We start from the raw sequence: 22,331 nt of genomic DNA, 5'->3' as shown, positions 1-22,331 counted from the left end.
CTGTTTTGAACTATAGAGGAGAACCTCTATAGTTCAAAACAGGGAATTATTACAGAGGATATGACACAGTAACTTAGGAATCTAGTCAGAAGAAACTGTTTAGAGTAATCGTCAATGATCGTGTATGAGGTTGCTTTTTCAGAATTATGCCACTCCTGTATTAGGTTTAATTCAATTCAGTGGCCTAATCAGTGGTAATTACATTCAAACCCTTGTTCACAGAAGACACTTGTAGTTACCCACATAAACACCAACAGTATCAGTTAGTTGGTCATCAATTCCAGTTGTAATGGTCAAAAAATGAATCCAGACTGGGAAGTTTCAGTTCACAGTCCGTGGGCGAGGACACTTGCCCAAATGACACTGTTTTCACTGCTTTGTGTTTGCAAACATACAAACTTATCCATGTTCTTCATGACATTTATTAGTCTAAATGCAGGGCATCGCGCACTCCTTCACTTAAAATTCACTCAATAACAATTTAACAAACAGCAGAGTTCTTATGAAGTGTGACTGAAACAAATGACCCCAAATCCAAGTTATACTGCTTACTGTTAGAATAATACAAATAATAAAAAATTATAGGGTGTGATCACCTAAACTGTGTTAAGTATTCATTTTCATCAGCTCACCTGTAACCCTTGTTAACTGAACTATTTGCATAACCCAATCATCATGGATTATTTTGAGTTGATGTGAGGGAAGAGGACAAAATCCACAGACGTCAGCTTCAGCCGTGTCCTCCTCCAGATGGACAGTTCTCATGGCAACACCAAAGTCTTGTTCACTGCTGCTGCTGCAACCTGAAAAGGCCAGAACGGGCCCAGAAAGTACACCCAACTTCAGGTAATTGAAATTGTGTTTGCAACCCCAGCCAAAAAGTTCCATGTCAGTTCATGGTGGTACTTCAGCAGTCTCTGAAGTTCACGTTGGATCATTGCTTCAATATTGACGTCACTAAGCTGTGTTCGAACCTCAAGATGTAGCTCAGAGAGTAGGAAAGTGGCGACCTTGTGTTGGTCCTTTGTTTCAGCCTTTCACGCGATCCGGTCGAGATGCCTCTCGCAGATAATTGCCTCAGCCACTCGAATCAGAAGAACAATAGTTGTAGAGTTTTATGCTGGTCTCCTTCAAGTTCACGCTGGTGCCCAGAACTCCACAAGAAAGTCAAGCACATTTCGAAAGATGCCATCGATCCATCTTTCCAGCCTGTCTTTTCATCAAGACATACAGAGATTTGTAATATATGGCCAGAAGTTGCTGGCAATTATCAAAGACAACAGTGCTGTATTGTATTGCGGATATATCTACTTAAGTCAGCATTCTAACCAGCTAGTCCCAGCCAGTCCTTTATCCTAATACCACTACCACCACCGGCAAGAGGTGACAGTTCAATAGTTCCGTAGTCAATATTAGTGTTAACATAATGAATAAAGAAATGAAATAAACTTACTTGTCTCTCACAATTGCCTCTGGTTTGGTCGAAGTCCAGTTCACGCTTCTGGCTTCTCTCCCACTGCATGCCTCTCCCCTCCATCACCCGTCGTGTCTTGTCATCCACAGAGTCACAGTCTTGGTCAGAGCTACTGTGTCGCTTCTGTACCGTGTGCCCTGTATTCAAACTGTCCTCAGATGGTCTTGGAGGTTGTATTCAGTCCCAGTCAGGTGTCCGGCCATGTTCATGCTCACATCAGGCTGCAAAATCCAGTCGAGCTGGGCCCTGTCGCCCATGGTGACAAGTCCCCTTTGCGATTCAATCCAGACAAACTGGCTTCACGGCTAACTGAGCCAGGAGATTACTATCCTATAGTAACTAGCTACAGCGAAGGATGGCAAGCTAAGAGTAGCAATTGTTGATTACTCTGGTGATATCCTACCCTCATTCTCATTGTATTTGGAGCTACCTTCAAATTCTGGCCGCACTGGACAAATTGTGTCTCTAAGCACGTGTGTATCAACTGTATTTTGAAGTTCATTAATTTTTCAAGTGTCAAAAAGAGGACAAAGAGGACTATATAAATGTGTAGAGAAGACTACGGGACTGCGCTCGAAACTGGAGGGAAATGCCTCAGCAACTGTACCACAATGTTCTCACCCTTACATGAGACGAATCCCCTTTCCCTACATTGTCTGACCACAACTGGCCATGCCTGTGTCTCATGCAAATGGACCTCGAGCACTAAATGAATAATTAAGTGATATTCGACTTATCCCTGTAGGGAAGTTCTCTACTCCCTTGCCTCCATCTACGTGGAGGCCAGAGTTCAGTATCGGCTCAGAGCAGCACCTTGGGAACAGCTTCAGTGACTTGCCCGGGAGGATTTAAACAAGGCTGCTTCCTGCTGACAAAGGGGCGTTCACAGTGTCCATTTCCCCAAGCGTCTGAACATTTCAGACACCTGAGGAGGGCATTCAGCACTTCAAAACCGCTTCCAGCAAAGAGATTGTTGGAAGAGTCTTTATCTGTGAATTATTTGCCGTTGCACCATGTCAGTCCCTCCACTGGAGTTCTATCGGTGGTTGTGTCTGGGAATTTTGTCTACACATTTTCTGTATTAGAAACAGCACACAGGCATTACATTGCACTCAAAGCTGGCTGTGTTGTTTGGGTTGGTCTCCGCTTGTGTGACGTTCTCAACGGATCAACAACAGCTTTTTGCAAGGAAAAACAGCCTCTGTGTGTACACGCACAGAAGTGAGTGCAGCATTTTTATGGATTCACTCAGTACACTGCGGAGAGCGGAATTGATTTCTTATTTATTTGAAGTTTGCCTAAATCTACAAAGTGTCCGAGCAAACAACAAAAAAAAGTGTAGCACAAAGTACAAGTACAAGCGTGCATGTTGTACATGAACGGGGCCGTAATGTGATGTAGTCCTCCAGTGAATACCGAGAAGAGAAGAAGCAGGGGGATGGGTTCAGTTATGATCAAGTAAATGCGGGACTCTGCTTTGTTCCCTTTGAATGTATACAATATGCACACTTAATGCATTTGTGTGGGCTATATCCTTGAACTATAAACCCGCTGGCGATGTATAACATAGGAGGGTCCGTCACAGTTCTATTACATTTCAAATGGGAGAAAAGGCATTGTATACCTGAGTAAAGAAATGACATTTTTTGATGTCAGCGTGGCATGGAGGAACAATGTTGAAGGCCATCACTGCAGGCAAGCATACAAATCAGAAAACATTGCACAACATTAAATATGTCCCCCAGGTTGCAACAAACAGAACACAAAAAGATATTGTTTCCGATGTTATTAAAAAGAGAGATGCATACCACTGACCCTGATCACAGCTGCCGAAGAGAACTGAAAGGTTGAGAAGATATGGCCGCGGCAGAGCATAAACATCAACAATCTCCTTCGCTGAGGATGAAAATGCCAGACATTTTTTTTAACACAGCTTCACATTAACAGATTGATGTTGTCCTCCATAATGACATTCCTCTTTTCACCCCAATTAGGTTTAATACGGAGTAAAAAAAAAAAAAGAGAGAGAGGGTCACCGTTTCAGTTTCTTGGCGTAGACGTGCGTTTTTCGAAGGTGCTCTTTAGTTTGGAGCCTTTTTTTTTGTTTTTTTGTGAAAGGAGTTCGTATAACACTATTGAAGCAAAACAATTAAAGAAGCCTGAATTGCACGGATAGTTCACAAGAATGTACTGGAACCATCTCCGATGAATTGAAGCCCCACTGTGACCTTCATCAGGGAGGAGCAAAACCTTCATTCATTCCTCATGCACTTTGATATGCTGCTCCGTAAAAGAAGACCACTGTGCGGCCAATAAAATTCACAGATTCAAAAAGCACTTGAGTAATTGTTTGGGAATTGGAATACGGAGCCAGTGCCCTCTCTGCGCTGTTCTTGACCGAATCTCATGATCTCAAGATTTAAGTCATGTGTCTAAGGATGAACTGGAGTCAATTGATTTTCCGCAGGACTGTAAGGAAAAAAAACACAGAGGTAAAGGATTCTGAGGTCGCATCAATACTTATTACAAGTTTGCACTCCACAGTGTAGGTGAAGAGAGCGAGAGAGAACAGGGCAACAAAGGAGGTGATGGCGAAAAACAAAAAACACAATACAGTGAAGTCTGAGGGTTTCAAATGATTTTGTGTTGTGCTCTCAAGCAGCGGTGTGTTCGAGTGAGCACTAGGCTGCAGGTAAACAGGCTGCTGGAAAGCTTTTGGAAAGCGCTTTGTCGAAATTGAGTACAGCATCTGACCGACACATAGAGCAGGGTCTCTACATTAACTGTGGTGCTGCAGTATTTCAGTTAAAGGTCAACGGATTCATGGCTAATGCCTTCAGTTTTGGGGTCTCCTCAGTAAAGAAAATTTGGCTTAAAAACAAATTAATTATGCAAATGAAGTCAAAATGTTGCTAATGCTGTCTATGAAGACCGTGTCCGTAATACATCACTACACACTGTGAACATACTGGGTTTTAAAGGTGCGGTGTGTGAGAATTTAAGTTGAAAAAGATACAAAATTGACCAAATGTGTCAATAGAATGTGAGGATCTGCTGACGTCAGCATGCTAAAGCACCTGTGCTAGCAGTGTAAACACCAACACCTGGTCCCCAAGCTCCCAGTCCGGACTGCCCGAACTAAGTAGCTAATGGCAGCTACAGAAAGCAACTATTAACAGGTTCTTAGTGATATGCTGCCCCTGGTGGCCAAATCTTACATATTGCACCTTTAATGCACCCATAGCACTGTGTTACCTTACTGATAATCATATCTTATGATGATGATGTGTGTGTGTGTTGCACATTAATAGCATACTTATGTTTTATAATGTGCCTACATGTGAGCAATAATACATGTTCAGAGCGCTTAACAATCATGATGGAGAATAATGCATTTTATGACGACACATACGATCAAGTGTCAATACTTTATGAACATAACAACTGCTGGTCACTCATTTCATTGTGCATTGAAATTCTCATAGTTGTAACACATTAGAATCACTATTATAATGCATTATAATGTGAATATGAGCTACTGTAATTGGCAATTGAGTGCCTTAAGTAAGGTCATAAAATCCCTGTGTCATAGGCAGATGTTATAAATCAGCTGGTTATAAGCCACTATCAATGGCCATTGTTTGCTTTGTAACTAAAATCAATCCACTTTAACATGCACTAACATACATTATAATCGTGTTTTTAATGCATTCCAGACATTTGTATGATGAAATCAAAGAGCCGAGATTATGTTTTATAAAGAATCATGAATATCCGTGAGTGTTTGTAACTACACTTAAGGCAAATTAACAGCACATTCATAATGTTTATCATGCATCATGGACGTGGGCTGCATGGAAAGTGTTCCCAAAGTTTTCAATTTGAAATGTCTGCATGCTTTTTTTCCCACATCATTTTTGTCTTCAAGGGTAATCTGTTGCCGCACGCCTTCTGTTATTTGGAAACACAAATGACTTGCAGTCTAAGCAAAATGCATGAATCTCATACAGTAAACGGGTAAAAAAAAAAAAAAAAAAAAGAGAGAAACTCCTGGATGGCAGGAGCCTGAGAAGTAAAAGAATTCTGCTTCTATAAGTGCTTTTGGTCCTCATATGTCATTAGCTTTTGATGCTCGAAACCCCTTGTCTAGACCTATTTTCATCCATTCTGATACACACCACTTAGCAGATTAAATATGCTCTTCTCCAAAACTAATTTTTCAAAGAATCACCCCACTCTTTATTCAGTAACAATTGTCCTCCAACCTTGAAGAACAAAATGATGCACATGAAAGGTGGGTATTTTGAGAGTTTTTTCCTTTTCCTACAAATATGAGAGAGTTTCTTTTATCTGAGAAATAAATAGGGGCTACCACACAAGGGAAATTTTGGTACAATTTGGTGCACAATGCTTTTCCTAAAGGACTATCCTGCAGTGTGCCAGTAACAAGGCCATCTTTAATCAGAAAGATTTTGGATCCATTAAGGCCATATTGTGTGTATCGCACTACAATGGATTCTAAAAAGAGGGACAATGAAAGCGGCGATCAAGTACAGAGGGAAGAGGAATAAGCAACAGGGAGCGCAGGGCTGCTCCATCCGAGACGAATTTCAGCAATTCAGACCAGAACATGGAGAGCCTTTTTTCCTTTTTCCTTTCCTAAAGTCTCTTTCACAAATCTGCGGACCTTCTTGAAAACTGATTGCTACAAAACCCAACGTATGAAGCCAAAGGTCACACAGTGGCAACAGTTGGGCAGCAACACAGAGCCGAGAGAAGAAACAGATTTGAATATCTATCGATTCCTCCTGTTGTGCTACATGAGCCAACGGGACAATAAGTTGCTTTTAGAGCATCCCTGCAAGCGTTGTTTAAGCGACATCTGCTCAAGACATCTGCTCTAACTTTCAACTGTTTGCCAGATGAAAAGAGACATACATCAACTCGGCTTCAGGGAACTTGAAAAAACATTTTTAAAGGGTAATTTAATAGAATAATACAGATAAAGAGAATAATCAATAATACAGTTTTCATACGGTAGTTTTCAACCTTAAATGAGTTCAGTGATCTACTGTGTGATCTCAAAAGTTGCTCAAATCTTTATTTTTCCTATATTAACCAAGTACAAAAGGACTATCTGCATATGTAAGGAGTCACTCGTAGTGACAAAACCAAAGCTAATCATCACTTAATTCTGGAGAGCATTTCAGTGACTAGCTGGGGAATATAATGGAGCATTTAGCAGTCGGAGCCAAACTTCCCTCTCAGGAAGTTGGTGGAAAAAAATAAGACTGAATATTGGACTCACATTCATCAGGTGGCCAGAAAAAAAATCACTCCGAATGAATGTCGAGTAAGCAGATGGTTGCTCACAAGTGCATCTGTAGACCAGCAACGAGGGTCTTAAAGATATAATACATGCAATTTCTGTATTAAAATGTCGACAACGTCTTTGATATGCAACTCTTGTTACATATTATATAGAGTTGTGCACTTAGATTATCCTAAAAGCCTACAAAAATGCTCAACCTCCCCCAAAAAATCTGCACTGATGGTCAAGTAACAGATCGTTTCATTTGCACAACTGTCCCTTTAACTTCCCAGAGAGTCAAAAAGCATGTCAGCGCACAAAACTTTTTTTTTTAACTTGGCTGTTGAATCTGTGGTGGAGAACATCCGTGAGAGAAGTTACCCTTTTGAATGACCAGTACAGTCTACTGCTACTTGGTGGTCTGGACAGACACTTTGCTCTCCCACGGGCGAGGTCGACCAGCGTCACGGTGGGTACAAGTGCAGCTCTTTTTGGGCTGAGACACAAACGATGTGACACGATGCAACCTTCAGCTTTCAAATTCTTTGATGTCAGTTTGATGCGTCTGGGCCCATGAGCATATCAACCATGCATGTGTTATTACTCACACTACCAGAAGGGGGAGACAAAAAGTTACACACTGCAAGAGTAACTTTATGAAGTCGTAATATGTCAGTGTTGCGTTTGCCGCTTGCCTTCACTGCCCCTAATCAACCTCTCAGCACAGCTATAATTAGCCATGCCTGAAACCTCTGCAAGTCACCATTAGGTCAGCGGTATTGATTAACAACCCTGTCAATGCTCGACAGAGATATACCGTTCAGGCCATGCAGCGGGTCCATAAACATCTCATCCGTCACACTTTCAAAGTTAACTCACGGCCCGGTGATTTACTGTCAAAAGCCCCGATTTGCATTTCGACTGAACGGTGCTTCATGTGGAGGATAACTTGGGAGCGATGTGTGAGGCCGAAACAGAGAGAGAGAGAGAGACGCAGAGAAGAGAAGAGGTGCAGCATATATACAGGTGTTATGTGTGTGTGTGTGAGTGCGCGCACCGCTGTCTGAATGTGGGCTCGTGTGTCACCTTCCCAGCACAAGTGCCCTAGTCCCTAATGATGGCGGTGTGCAGCGAGCTAACTACCCTCACAGTGGAGCGAGCCCCCAGGCTAGTGCCACATCTCTCCATCAAGGCCTGCCTTCATCCTGCTTTACACTGGGCCCTTTCCAAAGACACACACATACACAGAGCCCAATGACAAATAATTCATATTATGGCCTGCCTGAAAGTTTGCCACACTACCTCATTAAGCAGCCTATTGTAACTGGCTGACATTCTTTCAGCACAATAACACTCCTTGGTCGGGCTGTTTTTGAAGTGACATCTCACTAGAGGGAAACTGAAATAAATAAAGAAATGAAAAAAAAAAACACCCAGTTGTGCGATGTTGTTTTTCACCTTCGGAACTCTCAAGGTGATGCAACTTTAGCTGCCAGATATCAATAATGGATCCTTGTTGTTGTCTTGATATACGAACGATAGATATTAATGAAGACACTACGGCTCAATCCGAAACCTAACATATTGAGTTTGATCTTCCACTTAGGGGCTGCATTGATTTTTCCTCTTAGCCACACAGTCCGGTGCACCGCTTCTGACGCGCCGATGAAAATTAGGTCTGTTTGATTTAATCTACAAAAAAAAAAAAAAAAAAAGTACAACGGGCAAAAGAGGGAAGCAGGAGGGTAGGAGGAGGAGGGGGATTCAGGGTACGGGGTGTAAGGCTTGATGAGGTTGTGGAGAGGGGGTAAGTGAATATGCTCCTTTGATGTGCTCCATGTTTGCACACACGACAGCAAATGGCAGAGTGGCAACAGTGTGGGTGTTTTTTTTTGAGTGGCAATCAGTTAGTTCAGAGGCGCTGAGCTCCTGGCGAGCCTACGAGGCATGTGGCTAGGTGCTCTCTTGTCCTGGGGGCGAGACAGGGAAGAGCTCTGACTTAGCTCTGACTTTTCCGGGGCAACAACGAGGCATGGGAGAGGAAGAAGAAACTTTCTCAGCAAAGTGAAAGCGAGGGGGAGGAAGAGGTGGAGGGGTTTGGGGATGGGAAGGGGTGGAGGGGATCATCCAAGTGAGGCAGACTTGAAGCGAAAAAGCCCTGACAAGCACTTCAATCTTCACTTCAGGTCTCGACAAGTGCGCCAAACATGGGTTTTGCATAAACACACAGCACTTCAGAGGCCATGGCGGAGATGAAGATGAAGTTACTCGAAATAACAAAAGGGAAAATGAGAGGGAAAGGGAAGGCGAGCCCCCTGAACACGAGCAAAAGATGGAAGACAAACCCCCACTAAGTTGGATTCTGTGGCTGTCTTCCATCTCCCGCGAGCAGATAGCAGGAATGATAGCAAAGCATGTTCCAGCCCCCCATAATGAAGTCCAGATGCGTCAAGTCAGCTCTGCAGCTCATCATCACAGGCTTTGACCTTGGGAAAAAACTACCTCAGCTGTGGGCCTTCCCTCGTACGCGCAATACTGTAGAGACACAGCAGCCGTGCTCGCTGCTCAGGGATTAGGAGCAGAAGGAATTCCTCGGTAACATCTTTTCCAAATGCCATACCGCTCCAGCGCCGTCCTCTGTTCATGGTGAATTGATGGAGTGGCTCACGTCCTCCTCCCTTACTGCATGAGAGGCGATTCTATTGGACTGACCCTGACCTCTTTGGTGTAATAACACGGAGGCCAATGTCAGTGTGGAAGATCTGCTCCACACTCTCTGCACGGCCGCCGTCATTTGTCAAAGTCTGACACGGAGAGCAAAGTGGACAGTAAACATTAAAGGGATAATGCACTGAATGAGAGGTTGAACATCAAAACAGCATCATAGCGTAAGTAGAAGAAAATACTACATTAACTGTACTTTATTTCATGGTATCTGTACTTTCATGAAGTATTTCATAACAGGGGTGTTGCCTCAGTTTTAATAAATGAGAGGGGAATTATCGATTATTTTCCTTTTGTGACTGACAAGACTGATTCCAGCCATCAGATGTAGCGAGACAGGACAAAGTAAGAGACGTAACAAGACGGACACCAAACCCAAAATGTCGGTATTTGGCGTTGTGGGAACGAGACTCAACAATCCACTATCTTTAAAGATAACTCTACCCCTTACATTTTCAAAACACACAGGTTTTCGTGCATTTGAGAGGAATTATTGATACTTTGCATCATTGAAAGCCACCTTCCCAACACCACAAGCCTGAGTCAGTAGGGTTTGGCCGAGCTGTTCCAAAATGTACCAGAATTTTGGTGCATTTAGGGACAGCCCAGACAAAACCCACTGCCTCGACTTTAAAGGTTAATAGTTTTTAATTATGTCAACATAACATGAGATGTCAGTTTTGTACAAAAATAGCAGATAGAAATGTCTACTGGAGTAAAGAATGTGTGTACTTTTGCTGCCTCCGTTAATAAGCAAAATTAAATTAAAGGGGCACTTTGAAGTTGTATTACTTTACATTTACAGTATTAATGAGATAATTATACAAACTCAGAAATATTTTTTCTCCCGTAACTGAATAAACAAGCTGCTCTCAGTTTAAAATAAGGTCACCAGAACACTGTTTGAAGACACGGTGCACCTTTAATATCTGATTATAAGCACAAAATCAAAACATGCTGTAGTCTGTCCTCCAAGGCCCAGAGTGGCTTTACAGAGACCACTTGGCCTGAATTCGGAGGAGAGAAGAGATCTAAAAACAGTGTTTGACAACTTAACAGTGATGCAGTGAGTGATGTACAGATGCACCAAGGGCAGATCTGGATGTAAAACATCACTGCAATCAACTGAAAGTGGCGTCAGCCGCCCTCTTTTCAGTTGCCAAAGAAAAAAACTTGAGCAGTCCCTAAAATAAAAACCTCAAATCCTTCTCCAATTTTCCTATGAGCCGCTGAATATAGGCCCCGGAAGAGGAAGGCGGTCGTCAATTAGTATTCCAAAGCCCTTGTGAAATTCTGCAGTCTCTGTCACTTTGCCTGAGTATATACTTACAAGTTGGTTTTCATCGTAAGGCTGACAATGGGAGCAGGTTGTGTTTTTTTTGTACTGCATATTACTTCTTATTACCTCTTTTAGTGATGGAGATTAGAAAGCACACGACACGCTGATGTGGCTGAGAATAGCAGGTGAAAACATCTCACTGATTTCTCAACTCCTCAGTCAAGTGCAATGTATCGCAACTTCAGTGGCGCGCGCCTCACTGTATGAAACAAAAGTGGTGCGAAAGTGGGACGGCAAGTCTCATCGAGTAGACACAATTACAGTGTTGAGGGTACGCTGTGAGCATCGGATGTAAGACAAGAGAGCCATTTTAAAGGAGATTAGTGCTGACACCTCCCTGTGTCTCAGCGTGCAGTGATCACACTGCGCCAGCTACTGTGTGTGGGAGGCCTTTTGTCACTTGTACCATTCAAAGTGGGAGAGGGAAAAACAAGCGATGGGATGACACCCAGCCGCCTCCGATAGATCAAAACCAAACTAATAAGCCAGGATGCTCAAATTAACAATGAGGCCTCTTGTTTAACTCAGCTGCTTGACTTCCTCGGCTGAGGCACATCAACTACACAGGCGCATTTAAATCCATACGAGGACGAGACTTTGGAAAATAACGACTGCACTCAGCATCATCGGGAAAAAGAATCTGTGTGGAAAGGGGAAGATAACAAAAGCTGCTTTCTGTCAACATACCTGAAAATCTAAAGTGGATGTGCGCGTTTCGCAACCACATCAAAAAAAAAAAAAAAAAACTCTAATAGACAACAAGTGATCACAAAGGTGGCGTGCTGAGTCTCAGCTGAGGTGGAGGCATATTAAGAGGCCAGTCATCCACTTAGAGGACCTTGGAGTAACGCACACGAGGCCCTTTACAACCATAATCCATCTCCATTGTTCCCCTGAAGAGGCTTGTTGAAAATTAATTTGGGCTGGTCAACAGTCAATAACACGCTCCCCGGAGATACACAGTTTAACCCCCATACTGCTGAGTGTATTAGAGCAGGCACGCACACACACACACACACACACACACACACACACACATTCCACTCAGTTGCCTCTCAATAGTGAGAGGGAAAGCATTATTGACCAATTTCTGAGCTTAATGTGCCTACATTTCACCCTCCGGGCAATTCACTCTCACCTCCTCCACACACTTTCATCCTGTCGTCGTGTAAGCATGTTTTTTTTTTGTTTTTTTTTTAATTCATGTTGCTCCATCAGACAATAATCTTTCAGTGACAGGAGACGGTGATGATGAAAGTGCCTGGAGAGCTGTCATAGAATGGAGCCGACCTGATCATTTTAAAATGGGTTGTAGATGAAATTTGGTTTGATTAAAAATGTTTTGAAATATTTTTTTTTTTTAAACAATGTTTACAGTAATTGCTGTGTTTAAAATCAAAATTATGTCATTGACAAGAGCACTAGAGCTGCTTCTGACAGTTCTTCTCATTATTTCTTTAATCTGTTGATTATTTTCTCAATCAATCGATTACATGTTTGATCTGAAAAAAACATTGAATATATCAATCCACAGCTCAGTATGTCTTCCTGCAAACAAAGTGTTTGTTTAGTCACTTAAGACTTTTCTCTTCTGATTAAAACATCTTCTGCAAAACTACGCAGTGCACATTTAAAATCAGAACTTCAAACTGGATGACAAATACATTTCTTGAGTGCTCACTGTGATCTACATCATTTAATATCCTCTCTTTTCCATAACCAAACACAACCTGTGGATAAAAGGGGGTAGAAATGGAAAAAAAAAATGCTATAACCTGAGAAACCCTCAAGACCACTCGTTACACCGCTGTGTGTTCACATCAGATCACACACAAAAGTACCTGACAATGCTGCTGTCAGCTTTGGCCACTCACTGCAGACAGCGTTTGACATTACACATCTTTTTTTGCCTTAGAGTGCGCCCAGATATGTTTTCCAGTAGTAGTCAGCTATTTCCAACGCTCTGTGCTCAAGTTCAGTGTTTGCAGACACAGGCATGAGGCAATTTCTGCAAAGGAGAACATAATCGCTTGTACTGTCCAGTGTGTATTTATTCCTCCATAAAGTAGACAGCGTGATTCATCCCTGAGGGTTACCCCTATAAATAAGAGCATCTCTGTCTAGTGACAGACTGAGGCAAGAGCCAGCAAAAAGTGTTGCAATTCCCTTGAACAAATTTGGGACACTTACATCAGGACGTTTTCTCCAACTGTTATCTTTTTCCCGGGCTGCAAAACATTCCCCCAGTGACAAAACTCCTGACTGTCTTGTTAAATATGAGAGCAGATCACGTCCATATGAGACCTGATACAATTAGAGAAAGACTGCAAGTTAGGAAATGAGACAGAGAAAAAAGATTGTTTTCGAGGAAGCTTTGTGGATATATTTTCCACTACGTCTCATTTACTCACAGTTTGCTCCAACATGCGGTGTTGCAGAGCTACCACTATAAGAAATCAAAAGAATGATTGATGGGGGGGTGCTTCTACACAATAATCCTTTCTTATCTTACCTCGTGAAAAAGCAATTTTATAAAAAAAAAAAAAAAAAAATGGAACTCACATCGGAAAATTTTGTGTAAATAAGTGCAGGAGCTTGTTTTTCCTGCCGACATTGTGGAAGTAAATAAAAGGCTTTTTCTCTGCTCGTAGACCAATCCGGCGCCCCGGATCTATCGATAACAAAACTGCGCTTCTCCAACTCTCACCTCCTCTGAGAGGAAAACTGCGAGCCCCTGAACGTTTGGCGCTGCCGAGGATGCGTATAGAAGAGCACACATGAGCCATTTTGTCAGAGCAAGTGGTGAGGGTTCGACAGCGAGCGGAGACACTAGAGGAGAGAGCGCCTGTATTAAAGTTGAGAAAGAGTGAGAGAGAAAAGAGAGAATGGGGCTCAACCCCCCCACATCAAAGCTTTTCCCTCCAGCGGTGTCTTGTGATATTTATTTATTGAGATGATTTTGCCAGAAACCCAGTGGCCTGGCTGTGCCCCCCCACTCTTTGATATGTTGCTTGGTTCTTAGCTGGCTGTCCTCAGAGAAAGAGGGGTCGGGGGGTCAGCCAAAGAGACCCCCAGAGGAAAAAACATGGCTCACAGAGTACACCTAGAAAACACCACACACCATACCATATACACGTACACACACAAACAGCACACCAGATGATGCGCGGGGGAGAGGAGAGGGGTGGTGGGTGGGTGGGTGGGGGATCAGGCATTGATTATTATTAAAGGGCCAATGATTTGTTTCCTCCACCGTTTTGGAGGAACACGGCTCACATCTAAATGAATATCCGATTAAACACCTTGAAGTCATTACAGCGCACGCTTGGTTGCCATGTTCAGTTCACGCACTGCGACGAGCTTGAAAAAGAGAACAAGCCAAAGTGCGACGAGGCTCGAGAGAGTCCTTTTTTCATGCGTGTGTCAAGTGGACAAAGAACACAGAAACAGCCTCAGGGTTCATTTCTCTCATTAAAATGTCCACATACAAAACAGGTTGACACCTTGTACTGAGACACCCACACACACGTCTACACTCTCTGCGCACACAGGAGTCAAAAGATCACTTGTCACATTACATCAGTCTGGCCGGGGCCTCTTGTAACCAGATGAAGCTTGCTTCATGGTCACGTGCTGCTCAGGAAGCTATTATTATCTGCAGCGGCGAGCCAAGTCCAACGATCCCGATCCAGTAGGCCCAGGTGGAAACCATTTGTTAGCACCATGTCGTCCGCGGCATAAAATAGCCTGGGGATGGACCTGAGGTGGCATGTTTATAGGCCAAATAATTTCTGTGGATCCGTAAAAGGAGAAAAGCTGTGAACTGTAAAACATCGAAATGGAAATGACAGAGCACCAGATTTAGACAGCAGTTAACTGCTTTCACGTGGGGTACAATTTTGTAGCACTGCAGGATTTTACTTTTTAAAATTTGGCTCTAAATGTATGCATACAAGCCCAGTCCTAGCTCAAGTTCAAAGGGACAGTTCAGCCCCAAATCAAAAATGTGTATTTTTCCTCTTGCCTGTCGTGCTATTTATCCATATTCTGTATATTGTCTTGGCATGCCTTTCCAAGTGTATGGAGATACTGGTGGTACAGAAGTCTGCCTTCTCTAAAATAATTGTAATAATTCTAAAATGTAATTCCAAGGCAGTTACTGACACACTTGTGGTGCTTTAAGAGCCAAAAAATACATAAACGGTCCAAGGTGTTTTAAAGGGCACCTATTATGCCGTTTCATTTTTGTTGTTTTAAATATGTATGTGCGCATATAAAAGATCTTGAAAGTTAAAAAGGTCAAAGTCCACAGAGAAAGTGGAAAGAAGCTCCTCTCTCCTGCAGAAAACACAGCTCCCGAAACACCTTGTCAGTAGCCCCGCCTATGTCACACTATGTCACAGATTTGCATAATTTAGGTCGAGCGGCTGGTTTGGTGAGTAAGAATTGATTGAACACAGGCGCTCTGTTTTTAGTCGGACACGTGAGAACTGACCAATCAGAGGAGAGTGGGTATTCCGGACGAGGGGACCTTAAAGGCCCCCACACACCGCCAAGACCTCCAACTCCCTTATCCGACCACTGTCCAACTGCTCCGTTGCCTCTTGTCTGACCCGTTCGGCAGAAAAGTTGCATTTAAACACACATTGCTTCGACGTGCTGCCTACTGCACAGTAGCGTGTCTGTCTGCGTTTGTGCGAGATGCAATAAGCGGGTGGCGCTTGTGTTGTGAGTTGTAAATAAGAGGCTTATGCACACAACTCTCTTTACTTTTGATCAAACGAAACTTAACTATTTCAGATAAAACAGCTGCATACTAAACATGCAGCGAGGCATTACCAAACGAACACAATTAATTCGTCCTGAATGGACATAACAACTAGTTTCATGCCGGTACTGCAAAGCATGACAACAAGGAATGACAGAACGGAGTGCGTAGAAAACCAATGCGCACACAGTATTCCGACCCTCCCACACAGCGCACTGATTCACTAGCACACCGCCAATCGGAGAATCCAATGGCTCAGACGTCTAATGGCCCTCCTCCTCCAACTTCGCATGTTCAGTCGGAGCAGACAACGTCCGCACGGCTCCGAAAGCTTCCAACGTTGCTGAACACAGCAAACATATTTGTTCCCGACCTCGTCTGAGACTCTCCAAACGCTTCAGACATCCAATGGTTGGGCCGGTGTGTTCCTGCCTTAAAGAGACAGGAGCTAAAACAGAGCGTGCTTGAGAAAACTTAGACATTACGAGAAAACAGATGTGTCCTTTGACCACAAAAAAATGTAAACATATTCTACAGTAGTACTGACCCAAAACAGAATTAGGGGCTTGAAAATGAGCATAATACTCTATGTCTCCTTTAAACTATTCATATGCTTAATATGCCAACTGTCATGTCATGGGCATGTCTGAACTTCAAAACAAACTCTGATGTGTCAGGGAGTCAAAATGTTTTTTATATTACCTGATGTGCCTATGAGTTTTCTTTGTTGATTTTTATGTCTATATATTAAGCTATTAAACGAGCATTTCTTAAAATTCCACCCCATACATGTTTTGTGTAAAACATAAATCCACAGACCTTGTTGTGAGGTCTTGTCAGGGATGAGAGGCTAGCTAGCTAAGCTAACTATCCGTCTAAAGTCACGGCGCTGCCAAGGAGGATGTCATCATGTTTACATCCCATGCTCTCACAAATACAGGCCTCTTGTCCGGAGAGTAGATGGACACTTCTTTCTGCACGGTTGGTGAATGTAGGAGGAAAAAAAGTTTCAACATGAATATCCTTACAAAGGGAACAGGAAGTCAACATGGGGATCTGGGTTATGATTTCTGGAGAGAGACATCGCTGTTGAGTTTTTTAAAATGTATTTTTCTTGGCGCTTTGAGCACCACAAGCCGAATGCCATCTAGATCAATAATCTTTGAGGGAAGGCAGAACATCTCAACGGGCAATCTCTCTAAAACTCACCAACCCACACCAAAAAAAGAAAAAGTAAAAATCTAAATAGATACATAGCGCTACAGCTAAGAGGGAAAATGTTCGATTTTGGGGTGAAATATCCCTTTAAAAGTCACGCAGGAAAGGAAAAAAACCTGTGCAAACTTGAGGTTGTGGTCAACAGTACAAATCTGAGACTCAAAACGACAGAGGAATCCATGCATACTGATGTTTTTTATCATTTATTTTGGCAGTCAACTAACTCTGAGTAAGTGAGGAGGGCCCCTGTCGATGGGCCCCCATGTCACAGCCGTCCACAGAGAATTCACAAAGTGGTGGCGGGGGGGGTTGCACTCCTCACTTCAGCGTAGTGAGGTTGTAATTTCAGCTGCAGGGGAGGGCACACTCATCTTTTTTGCGTGACAGATCTCCAACATAATGCATTGTCAAATAATTCTTAATATGGCGAGTGTGACACGATGGCCGTGTTCTCAATATTCAGATTTGCTCTGGCTCATAAACTCAGCCACCACCGTGTGCCATTGGCCCATCAATCAAGACGTCTCTGCCCCCCCCACCACCACACACCCCGCCGCCTCCTCTTCCCCGTCTGACTCTTCTTCACCTGTCAGCCAATTTGAATATGAGGTGGCGCTTGGATAGCTTCCACAGAATAAGCCTCTGGGAGAACACGGCCTGGCAAAACTGTTTACACGTGTAGGAATTTTGATTGAGGAATATGCATAGCTCTCCTATGCCAGCGGATGTGACAACCCCCCTCTCACCCAAGTCAGAGGCTTTTCTCTTGTTTTCTCAAGTTTATCTCATCATCTTGTGGAAAAAAGTGGGCTTTTATAAATCAATTTGGATATTTGCCTCAAATGTTGACACTCATTGTTTAAACAGGCTTTTTTACAAAATTCCCTGGCAAACAAGGTGGCTGGAAATGAAAGGCTTGACAGTGTTTGCTCCAGTTTGATGATGAGAACAAACGGGAAAATGACAGAAAATATCAAGCACTGACAATCCCTGCCCATCTTTCTTAGTCTCCCCTTCAATAAGTCTCCATTTAGATAGCCCCCCCCGTAATTGAACCTGTGCAAACAATAATCCATCTAAAAGCAGAAGGGCCGCTTAACGCAGAGTGATCGCAGGCATATGAGGGTAAACAAACAGAGAGCTACTGGATCTGTCACGGGTCGGACCCCTCTAGATAAAGATGGATGGGGGAATGGAGGGGGGCCGAGGGACCGGGACGAGCTGTAAAGAGCCGCGTCAACTGCTCTCCCTTCCTCATGCATTAAATTCAAAAGAGGCTGGTGTACAAAACTCCCACTGATCAATTGTAAGCAAAAAAAAAAAAGGGGGAGCGGAGGGAGGGGGAGTCGGCTCCGGTTTTGGCATACGTGATCAGCACATTGGGCCAAATGATGTCATCCATCAGGATGGACACTGCAATTTGCCATCTATTTCCTCATCAATCAAACTTGAGCGTTCTTACAAGGGGGTGGGATATGTGCGTCTGTGTGTGTGTGTGAGACAGAGAGGCATCGGCAATCTCCAGCCCTTACCTGGAGGGCATTAAGTGCCATCAACCGAGTGCAGCAAACCGCTTCACTGATCTTTTATCCATGAGTAAGATTCACAATGTGTTTCATTTGAATTAAAAAATGCTTATTGGATTTTTATTTTTTTCTGCAGCTTTTCCAAGTTTTTTCTCCGTATATAAATTCTCAAAAAGTATAAAAATCCAGTTTAATTCCCCCCTGCAGTCGTCACACAATTTAAAGCTCGCAAGAGAAGACAGAGGGCTTTTTTTTCCAGAAGGGTTTTTTTTTTATCCTCTCTACCCTCTCTCTCCTTTTTGCCCTGCTATCAGTAACTTCAGAGCATTCAGCTGTCGAGCTGTTTTGAACTCAATGGGCCTTTGGCTCTTGAATGTATCTCAGACCCTGCATCATCTATAAAATCATCTTAACTGACCCTGCTAAATTGACCAAAGCACTCCTTATTACATTTAATCCTTACTTTTTTTTTATCTATCATCAACAGCTACTTAGCCACTGGCACGTTTCCACACACTCTTAAACATGCAGCATTTCAACTGCTCATGAAAAAAACGCCCATTCAGAATCCCGTTAGTCTCAGCAACTACTCAGCTTCAATCATAAACATTTTAGAGGAATTACCTGCCACTTAAGGGGCAGAAAACCCTCTCCACATATAACTTATAATGCAATGTGTTAGTTACTCACTTCATAAACTGGATCGACAGCGTTGGCTGTTTGGCCCTGGGCCTCTCAGATAGAGATGAGAAATTACCTGTTGGATTCTCAGCACATTTTCAGTCTTATCTCATGAGGCAGTTATTCTGATGATTTAGCCCATCCAAAATGGCTGCTTGAAGACACATTTGTTATGAAGCGTTTGATTATAAATAGAGCATTCAATATGTCACGTATCATAAACCAGATATGTGGTTTAGAGCTATTTGAGCACTTCTGAGCTGGACTCACCCTTGACCGCTGGATTATAACTGAGCCATGCTGATCACGGCAGAAAGACGCGTCTGAGAATCCCTTCAGACAACAGAAATATCAGCAGCTACAATGGAATTGTGATGGATTTTTACAAACTAAACACTTTGTAAAATATCTGACTTGAAATTGCTTAAATTTGATTTGTGCCCAGAGCTTGAGCTTGGTCACTGACACATGACAACTGGTGAGAACTTGTTCAAAAGTAAATGTTTTTCACCGATTATATGAAGATGTTTATTGAACATTTTATTACAAGGGATTTGCAAGACTGGCTTTCAACTGAGAAATTTGAATGTGGTCTCTCCATCATGCTCCAAAATTACGATATCCTATTTCTTTTTTTTTTTTTTCAAAAAGGCTTGTGTTTTGGGACACATTTTAGCTGACTGAAAAAAGATCTAAGATGTTCAGGCCTCATATCATAACATTTTCAACAGAACTTGAAATCCTGATTGGGTTAGCTTTAGTAGACAGGGATTACCTAGCAGTTACAAGTGAGTTTAAAGTGGAAACCAGTGACTCTAGGTGGTATTATTAGTTGCGCTGCTCTCGTAAACACTATGGAATGCATCTACCAATAACACTGGACAAAAATAGGAGTTTATTCATTAATTTCGTCTCAAATGGAGTCATCAAAGCTGATAGAGACGGTGCCAGGTTGCCAGCATGTCTGGGTCACCAGTCAGCTTTTATTTTCCCATGAGATTTTGTGCCAGACAGACAAATCTGCAAAGTAAAAGTGAGGTTTACAGAGAACCGATCCACATGCCAATGTTGTCTCTTGTCATAAAACTGTGCAATCAACATTTACCTCACAGTGAAGTTACAGCAAAGAACATATCAAAGGTGAAAGTCATCATCAAGCAACTGAATGGCCCGCCTCATTGTAATGCTGCTGTATCACATACTAAATCACAAGTTTACAACACTATTACTATTTGTGCTGTAGCAGATCAATGTAGTGCTAATTTTAACTACCAAACTTTATATACATTGCTATTTGGTTGCTCAAACTTAAAAATATATACTTACCCACTATTGGGCTGGTGTTGAAACTTTTTGCTGGGTTTCCACTTGCAATGCACGGTAACAACGATAACTATCATTTTGGTGTTGAACATGCTGCAGAGTTGGTATTCGGATAGAGGAATTTCAAATGATGCTCAGCCTTACAACTGGCAGCCTGGGTTACCTTTTTAAAGTTTTATTCCTTCTTCTTTTGAGTTTGTTTATTCTACCTCCTGCTTCATCCCCTGAATATTATTAGTACAACTTTTGCTAATATTACCACTCTTACTAATCATCAATTCATCTATAATCTCACGACAATTTTCTGATTCAGCAGTCCAGAAAAAAATCCCCACTCTCTCCCTCATCACTTTCCTCCTCTTACATGCATAGTTGAGATAATGGTCTTCTCCCCTCTGTGGGGGGGTAAGAGCGACCGGTCTTCTCTGGGACTGGAGAAGATCAAGTTCACCTCATTATTAACCTACACACCCCCTCTGACCTCTGCAGCACCCACCCACCAGGCAGCAACATGTGCATCTCATTGTGGAAGGACTCATCGGCCCCCCTTTCAACCCTGGCCTGCTTCGGCTGGCTCGCGTGGAGATCCAGGGCTGATTTATGAGCCCAACGGATTGGTCCCAAGTGACTCGGATGGTTTGCAAAATGTGACGCGTGACTAAGGGCTGGCACAAGTGCTTTTTGCTTGATTGATGAGCAGGCAGAGTTGGTTAGTTAGTTAGTTAGTTAGTTAGTTAGTTAGGCTTTATTTATAAGGGGAATCCCAGTGACATAAAGATCTATTTAGCAAAAATCACACAATAATAATGCAAATATAAGCTTGTAAAGGTTTAAAGTTGAGTGTCTTTTTGCAGGACATTCCAGTAGTAAGGTGGTCAGGAGCTCTGACCTGCATGGCCTTTTTAATGAAGACACAGGAATGGCGATTAATTCTACAGGGCTCGAGATGGACTTCCAACACAACATTTAAATTGCACTGTGGTAGAAAACACAATGGTTTATAGCATCATTATGTAGAAACTGGCATTTTGTGCTATTGTTGCATCCCCCCCCCCCCCACACACACACACACACACACACATATATCAAGACTCTTGATGCCAACAAAACACTGCTCCATCTCCAAGATTGTGGTGTTCGAGTTATGCGCACAGACACACACACATACAAGCACAGCCACACACACAGAGCTCCCCGTCCCCCCCACTCCAACACACACTATTGGACGTCAGGTAGATAGTCACCTTATCAGGGTTCTCCCTGGACGGAGGAACGATGGCGCTGCGCCGCTATACTGCTAGCTCAGCGCCACTACACTCATTTTCAATTTTAGCTGCTTTGTAGCGGGTGAGGGTGACGACCGAGCGTCCGTCCGTCCCCCGTCGTCCGACGGCGAGGAGTGTTTCACCCGTCCGACGATAGCGACCGTCTCTCCCCCCCGCCGCCCCGATGACGGTGCGCCCCTACACTAAAAAATTCTGGGGAGAACCCTGCTTTATGAACAATTATTTAACAAGTGTGTGGAAACAAAATACAACCAGTTCAACGCGATGCAAGACTAGCAAAACCAGCGATAAAAAAAAAAATCAGTTCCACTCACGGAGCCAAGTGTAGCAGTTACCGTTCCCAGTTGCTAGCCTGAAAGTGGCGCACATCGTCTGCTTTTGTAGGTTGACTGAGCTCGAGGTGTCTGGGCGTTGGGCGTCCATCTTTTCATTAAAAGGTCGTCTTGAAAAGGGCACTGACAATAAATCCGCGACAATATCATCCCCACCTACTGTATCAATATCATCTCCACCTGTTGCCATTTTCAACGTAGGCTATCAATCACAACTCGCTAGTTAAGCTAGGTCTCGCGTCACTGAGCTAGCGGGCCTTCTAGAATACTCTGGAGCCGTTGGATATCTTAAACAATACGCCCATTGGCTACAATTTCAAATATGATTGGTTTATCAAATTGTCAATCC

At 43.0% G+C, this 22,331-nt stretch overlaps 1 long non-coding RNA gene across 7 annotated transcripts; it reads right to left on the bottom strand.

Moving 5' to 3' along the window:
- Positions 1-404: 404 nt before the first annotated feature.
- LOC119009371 lies at positions 405-22,234 on the bottom strand. 7 transcript variants are annotated; one of them, XR_005071705.1, is made up of 4 exons: positions 21,965-22,234; positions 21,609-21,842; positions 16,436-16,590; positions 405-3,370 (listed from the first exon to the last, which is right to left on the bottom strand). It is a non-coding gene; the product is annotated as an uncharacterized LOC119009371 (long non-coding RNA). The 7 variants fall into 7 exon arrangements; XR_005071707.1 differs by lacking the exon at positions 21,609-21,842; XR_005071708.1 differs by lacking the exon at positions 21,609-21,842 and having other exon boundaries at positions 21,986-22,234.
- Between the last annotated feature and the right edge of the window lie 97 nt (positions 22,235-22,331).

This window comes from Acanthopagrus latus, chromosome 20, assembly GCF_904848185.1.
Source record: "Acanthopagrus latus isolate v.2019 chromosome 20, fAcaLat1.1, whole genome shotgun sequence".
NCBI classification, from domain to species: Eukaryota; Metazoa; Chordata; class Actinopteri; order Spariformes; family Sparidae; genus Acanthopagrus; species Acanthopagrus latus.
This window is presented reverse-complemented; position numbering and strand designations above follow the sequence as displayed.